The sequence below is a fragment of the Hyperoodon ampullatus genome (assembly GCF_949752795.1).
Source record: "Hyperoodon ampullatus genome assembly, chromosome: 18".
Classification (NCBI taxonomy): Eukaryota; Metazoa; Chordata; class Mammalia; order Artiodactyla; family Ziphiidae; genus Hyperoodon; species Hyperoodon ampullatus.
The window spans coordinates 25,446,517-25,454,417 of record NC_136931.1 but is presented as its reverse complement, the minus strand read 5'-3'; positions in this window follow the sequence as shown (position 1 = coordinate 25,454,417).

Here is a 7,901-nt window from a genome sequence, read left to right as displayed (position 1 = left end):
TGTCAACCAGTTAATGTAAATGAATTAAGCTGAATACTTTTTATGTATATGCAAATCATCACCCCCCCCAAACAATTCTGACTAATGCCTGCATCTCTATAGCTGGGTTTTCAGTTATAGCTGTTAATAGTAATCTGGAAAAAATAGGGTAGTAAGTAGAGCCTTTAGATTGTTTTGCTAGGGTTTATTACCTATCAAACAATTTGGGTTTAGTGATATTAGTTGGGTTTTCTGAGAGAATTATTTTTACCTATCACTTTTCTTTAGTAATTAAGAATATACTGAGATTAAAAAAATTTTTTTGAGTCAGTATTCATAAAATTTTTTTCTTAATTTTAGAAAAAAAATGCTTTTTGAAAATGATTAGCAAAAAGTTGTGTTCAGAAATCTTCTGTGAGGCTTCCCTGGTGGCGCAGTGGTTGAGAGTCCGCCTGCCGATGCAGGGGACACGGGTTCGTGCCCCGGTCCGGGAAGATCCCACATGCCGCGGAGAGGCTAGGCCCGTGAGCCATGGCCGCTGAGCCTGCGCGTCCGGAGCCTGTGCTCCGCAACGGGAGAGGCCACAACAGTGAGAGGCCCGCGTACCGCAAAAAAAAAAAAAAAAAAAAGAAATCTTCTGTGAGTTACAAAGATCCCCCATGCATTTAGGGTCCTTTTTTATTTATAATGTTCAGTTCACTCTTGCTCTCTTTCAGCCTTCATAAATTTAGCAGGGGATTTTCTATTTTTTTAGTCTTTTTAAAGAATGAGTTTTAAGTTTAGTTGATCATCTCCTTTGTTGTTTATTTATGTATCTTTATCATGACCTTCTTTTCTACATTGTCTGGATTCACTCTGTGGTTATTTATTTTCTTAATAGAATTTTGAGTCTGTGGTGTATGTCTGCTCTTGCTTTTGCCCCCTCGTCCATCTCCACCACATCCCATATGGGACATGGTAGAATTTGGGGTGAAGGGTGGTTATAAACTAAAAGGAAACAGGGGTTTGTCAAGGTAGTGTTGTTACAACACTCCATTAATCCAGTAGAGAAGAGAGCAAATTATTCAAATTTACCATTCATTCATGAATGGACCTGAGATTTCCTATGTGTTTTTATCGGAATTTTTTAGGGGGAGTAATTTGCACAACACCAAATTTACAGATGGAAAAATTGAGGTTTAGAAGGCTTAAGAGTTAAGTTCACACAGCTAGGAAATAATGATGCTATGGTTCATACAATGTAAAAGAGAATGTGCTAAAGATGAAAAAATGGAAGCTGGATATGACATAATGGCATAAGAGACGAGCCATAAGTCCAGAGACTGAGAAATTAGAAACAGAGTCCCATGAAATAGGTGGTACTACAGGGTCTAAGATAATTGTCTTAAGCAAGATTATAACATCCAAAGCCCCCTGAGGTAAGTACATGGGTCAGTATGAGGTTAGAGTCTTGAAGTATTGCCTAGTTAATGACACTGAATTACTAAATTGTTTGTGTTTGCCAAAATTGACAGTTCTCTGAATTGTCTTTGTAAGCTGACTTTCTTCAATATTTAAATATCCAGAGACTAATAATTGGAAAACAAACACAAACAAATATATGTTTGTCAGATTGTACTGCTCATATATATTTGACAACATGTGAGATTAGAGATACGTTCCTTACTTTGTGTTCCTAAAATAGCTCTTTGAAATGACATCATCCTTTAAACACCAGAAACAACTTCCTCAGATTTTTTGTAGTTCTAAATATATCTAGCATATATAGAACAGAGAATAGATAGATTTCTAGATTCCACACATTGTATGCATACACACACATACACACACACATTCACTCACACATACACACACACACACACACATACAAGTTTCTTGGCCTGGCACAGAAATTTATTTATCGCATGCTCCATTCTCTGCCTTTCTAATGGTTCATGTTATGATATGATATTGTTTCACACACGAACGAATTGAAAGACATTAAAAAGCAATCTGCCTGCTGTGAATTTACCCTTAAATCCCTTCTCCTTTCTTATGGTCCATGCATTCGAGCCTCCGTAATGAAGTGCCAAGAAAGATTTTTTTCACTGCTTGGTATTTACAGTCTGTCTGCATTTTCACTCTACCCCACCCTCAAAGAAAACATCTGGACTTAGTTCAGAGTTCTGAAAGAATATTTGCATTGTAGATTCCCCTATAACATTTGCAGTGAAAATAACAAGAGACAACTCATTCCCTAATGTCCCATTACTATTTGTGTAAAATTAATTAGAAAAGAATTAATATTGTATATGCTCCACTTATAGACCCGAATACTTTTTTGGAATTGTTGTGATGTCATGTAAACGTGCATAAAGTCATGTTCTTTTCAGAATATTGTCAGCATGATGCAAATATTTATTTCGTTTTCATTTATTTGTATTAACAAAATAGGCTTTTTTTTTCTTTTGTGCTTATAAGTTTCTGTGCTTAACCCTATCAAAAAATCTAGCCATGGTATTTCTCATAAAGAAATAAAGCACATGCATTTATACATAGGAATCCCTAGATAGACAAATCATACATGGCCCCTCATCTTATAGAGCTTATAATCTAATATGGTATTGAGTAGGTAATTGGAGATAAGAATATTCAGAATATGCTATTCAACTCTATAACCTATACTTTTAACCTGGTCTATGGCAGCATGAGGACTTCCAGAGAAAATAACCTTAAAATTAAGACCTGACAGATGAATAGACTCTTTCTAGCTTCCCTAAAAGAAGGGATGGGCTATGCAGATCAGGCAACCGCAATTGTCAGCCCTGCAGTAGGTGTACTACCGAAATGCCACCTTCACTAAAGACTGTCATTTGTAAGAGAAGGGACCTTGTGTTTCATGGTTTCCCTAACCTAGTGCAATGAGAAGGTGGAAACATGCTAAAGTTGAGATGGCAGGTTTACAGTGTGAATTTTTTTTTAATTAATTATTTATTTTTGGCTGTGTTGGGTCTTCGTTGCTGCGCACAGGCTTCCTCCAGTTGCAGCGAGTGGGGCTACTCTTCGTTGCAGTGCCTGGGCTTCTCACTGAGGTGGCTTCTCTTGTTGTGGAGCACGGGCTCTAGGTGTGCGGACTTCAGTAGTTGTGGCACACAGGCTCAGTAGTTGTGGCTCACGGGTTTAGTTGCTCTGCCACATGTGGGATCTTCCTGGACCAGAGCTCGAACCCATGTCCCCTGCATTGGCAGGCAGATTCTTAACCACTGTGCCACCAGGAAAGCCCATGAATTTTTAAAAATTAGACATAAAATTAAGAGCAAGTTACAATATTTCATTATTCATGAAAATGATGAAATAAATGTATTGCGATGGTATAAGGTAGGTCAGTAGAGACTTTGCTTCCCTGTTACACATACTAGTCAGGTGTTTCAATTAAATTAAACATTTATACAGTTGTCCAATGTTTTATTCAAGTAAAAACAACTTGCAATAAAATTGCATATTCCAGAATTTGGAGCAGGTCAAAAGGTTCATAGAAATGTATGTATGTTATAGCAGGAGTGAGGGAGAGGACTAGCCAGGAGAAGAGTACAGCAGGTATTTGAGAAATTTCACCTCTGGCCTGTTTATTAAACTGTCCTAACAGCTCTTCACCAAATTCCATTATCATCACTCTGCTTTGGAAAAATGGGTTTGTTTAGACATCTAGATAATGCTCTTACAAATCTAGAAGTAGCCTTGAAGACTGGACAAGATGTAATAAACTTGGAGATGAAGGATGATCTCAGTGTTTAAAATGAGCAGAAAGTCTATTTCACAAAGAATAAACCAGTGACATTACTATGCATCTGTATAATCTGTTTAAGTGTCCATTAACAGGGCATTTAAAGGATGCATGACAAAAATTAGGAGTCTTGGATTGCAGGTAACTAATTTCCAACTTGACCAAGTTTTAAACCATAGACAATGCGTAGGCTACTGTATCTGAGAAGAAACTGGGGGAATTCACAGAATCAAAGCATGAACTGAAGAAACTGGAGCCCCAGGAGCTTCAGTGAAGCAAATATCTCAAAGATTTTAATCTCCAGCTATAGCTCATCATTGTTTGTCTCTTTTTAGCTTCATTCTGTAGACGAACTCTCTCCTTATGCCAGAAAAGACAGCTACTGTCCTCCCTAGAGTCCCATCCTCACAGTTAAATAATCCCAGTGAAAAGAGAAAACATTTTTTCTTTAATCAAATAAATACCAGGAAGGACACAGATTCCATACTTACCTGGGTCACATACTCACTTTGTTGACCCCATCACAGTTTCCAAGGATATAGACACAATCAATGTTTCAGGTAGCTTTCAAAGGTTCAAAGATTTCAAAGGCTCAAAAACATTCAAAGCAGGGCTTCCCTGGTGGTGCAGTGGTTGAGAGTCCGCCTGCCGATGCAGGGGACACGGGTTTGTGCCCCGGTCCGTGAAGATCCCACATGCCGCAGAGCGGCTGGGCCTGTGAGCCATGGCCGCTGAGCCTGCGCGTCCAGAGCCTGTGCTCCGCAACGGGAGAGGCCACAACAGTGACAGGCCCTCGTACTGCAAAAAAAAGAACCCAAAAAACATATACTCTTTCCTGACATAACAGCACACCTTACACTAGAAAGAGAAAAAAAAAGGTTAATTTTTTCCAGTCACCTCTCTTTCTTCTATCCATTTAAATGAATTTTATCTTTGAGTATGAGTTTGAGTGATATTATATGTAATTTATAACATAGATGGATAATGGGAAAGAGAGGAAGAGACAAGAATAGAGAAGCAGGAAGAAACAAAACAAGGTAGAAAAAGATAAAGTCTATAAGCTGGAAATTCAAGGAACATTTTTTATGATGAATCACTGTATAAGCAAGTGAGTGGCTTGGGCACTGGGGAGTACCGAGATAATTTGAGTGTAAATAAGAAAGTATTGGGTTGGCCAGAAAGTTCGTTTGGTTAGTGACTATGTTGTTCAACAAAGTTCCTCGTGAAAATAAAAAATGTGTCATTTGTTGGTATTTAAAACCGAACGAACTTTTTGGCCAGCCCAATATATGATGAAGTGTTGTTCTGGGATACTTAAATGATCCCCTTTAAAATTCTGTAAGAGATGCAAGTAATATCTGGAATATTTCTATTATTGCTTTTATTTGGTGGACTCTTTTTTAATACAATACCATGTTGTACAAGTATTAGGATAAATGTGAAACCGTGATTTATTAAGGTTACAAATATTTATCTGAGGGGAAAATTCTATATACATTTAATTAGATTTTCCCAAAAAAATCCATGTTATTAGTTGGGAGCAACATGCATGCATATACATTGTATTTATAATTAGAAGGAAAACACTTCACAGAATTATTTTCTAGAGCCATTGTCTCAGTGGTGATCACCTCAACCATCTTTTTTGTTTATAGGGTTTTATTAGGATTGTAATAGAGCATCAGAATTTTCTTTTCAACTGCATCTAAGGTCTTCTATAGTAATTGAATCAGGGTCCTAACATAAAAAGGACAATATATTCAACTGGAATAATTAAAGCGAGCTTACTGAAAGGGTTCTTTGTAAAAATGTTATTAAGATTATAGGAAATGAACAAAGTGTGTTGACTTACCTGGGTTTAGATATAGTAGGAGGTATTGCCATTCTGAGACCTGAGGTTTAAGGAGGAGAAGTTATTGGAACCTGGAAAGAGCTATAATTATAGTAGAGATTCCCCAGACAAAGGATGTGGCTTTGGAAAGGATAGTTTATATTCTTCCAAAACTAGATCCAGCATGGAGAGAGCCAAGAGTATAAATACCACAATCTCTATCTCTTTCTATTCTCCAGTCTCCACACATTTTCTCCCAATTGATATCCTCACTGGGACACCAGGGGTCAAGGAGGCCTGTTGTTACAATCCATGTATGTCAGACCTGTGAGACAAGGAAGAATTATGAAGGGCAGAGAGCTGTTCTTGAGGAATAAACAATGGATATCCAGAACTTTTGAAACTATTATCTACCAGATAATTCATTATCTCTGTATACAAAGCTGTCATCACAATATGCACCCAAAATACATAAAGTATAAGAATAACCTGATTGTAAAGATAGTAATGGGGTCTCGTGTCTTGTAAAGTTATTTGTTTCTTCTGTGGAGTCTGAACCTTCTACATGTATTGCCACCTATTCTGAATAGGAGCATTTGAACTCTGGGGAATTAAAGGACAATCTTTGTCTTATCATTTACTTTATTTTATTTTATTATTTTATTTTATTTTATTTTATTATGTTTACCATCTTACAGTGTGCTACATTAAACTGTAAGATGTGTTTTTGGAACAACCTAGAATTATATTCAAATTCTAGGTCCACTGTTACCCAGGGTGTAATGATTATTTAACTAACTTAGCTTATACCAAAAACAAAAAACAAAACAAAAAAAACTCCTCTTTGTAAAGAAGGACTATTGATACTAAAGAAGGACTATTGATACTAACTCCAAAAATAATTTTTGAGGGTTATATAGGGAATTTATAAAGGGCACATATCACTATACTTGCCATGTAATACTAATAAAATATTAGTTTGAGGTTCACCATATTCCTCTAGCAAACTTCCCCCTTTATTCAAAGCAGTGGGCTCGTTTTTCCAATTGAGAAAGACTAAGAATATTCTCTGACTGCCACAGCACTGGAGATTTAATCAAAAAAGAATTTCATGCATGAAAACTTTTAGCTTAAATGGAGAACGTTTGCAGACTGGTGTATATAGTTGTATGTGTGTAAGCCTGTATGGTGAGGGGCGTGGGTGGTCTCGAGGAAAGGAAGTAAAGCAGCAAGGATAGAAAGCGTTCTCCTTGCCTAATAACGTTGAATGAGTAGAACAAAGGGGATTGACTGCTAAGTGAATGAAGCTCTGACTTTTCACAACTGGGACTGTAATTCAAGTTCAAAAGGATACCTAATTGTCACAACTGGGACTTCGGTTGAGGCAATATCTAAGCCACCCATGGAGAATGTTTGAATTGACTGCTATGGATAAACAAGACATTATTTTCTTAGTTGAGGGCCTAAAATTCGAAATTTTTTAAAACAAAGCAAAACAACAACAAAACATCTCATGGATTTAGTCTCTGAATTCGGAGCATATTTCTGACAAAGGCCATCATCGCCAACTGCTGCATGGTTGACTTTACATCTGCCTTGACAATTTTTCTGTCACTTAAATTAGAGAAATTTAGGGTACATACAAATATAGTTACTTTCCATCCGCCAGAAGCACTCTTATGTGCCTAGACATTCTAAAATGTCTGTTTATGATATACTACTCCAAGCATAAAAAGTTTTCAAATGTTGAGTTGTGATCCGTTATAAAAGCCATGAATGTTAATAGCTCAGAAAATACCTCTGTAAAACCTATGTGGCATTTTTTCCCTCCCACACCCTCACCAGGTTGCAGGATTATCATAATGCAACATAATATCATCTGATGATAATTATCTGATAATGTTTCTATGTATATAAAAAAAGGGAGGTACATTCCATTTAATTGAAAGCATATCTCTGCATGCAGGGTAGGAGACATTAAATGAGGCCCCTTATAAAGCACCTGGCATATCACAGAGAAACAATAAATGATAAACTGCTCACCATATCCATGCATCCTGCAGTGACACTTTAGCCTTTGCTGTTCTTCATTTTCTCTAATAAAAAATAAGGACAATAGTTTCTGTGCCCCACTGGTAGTGAAAAATTTGATTGAAAAGATGTCAAATACCCGGTAGAGTGTCTTGACTGTAGTAGTATTCAAAAAATCCTCAACATGACATAAAGCTGAGTCTTTAAATAAAATATGAGTAAGTTAATGAGCTATTGGTATAAATATATACAGGCATTGCTCCGAGTTACAAACACCAATCTGAGAATACTTGATTC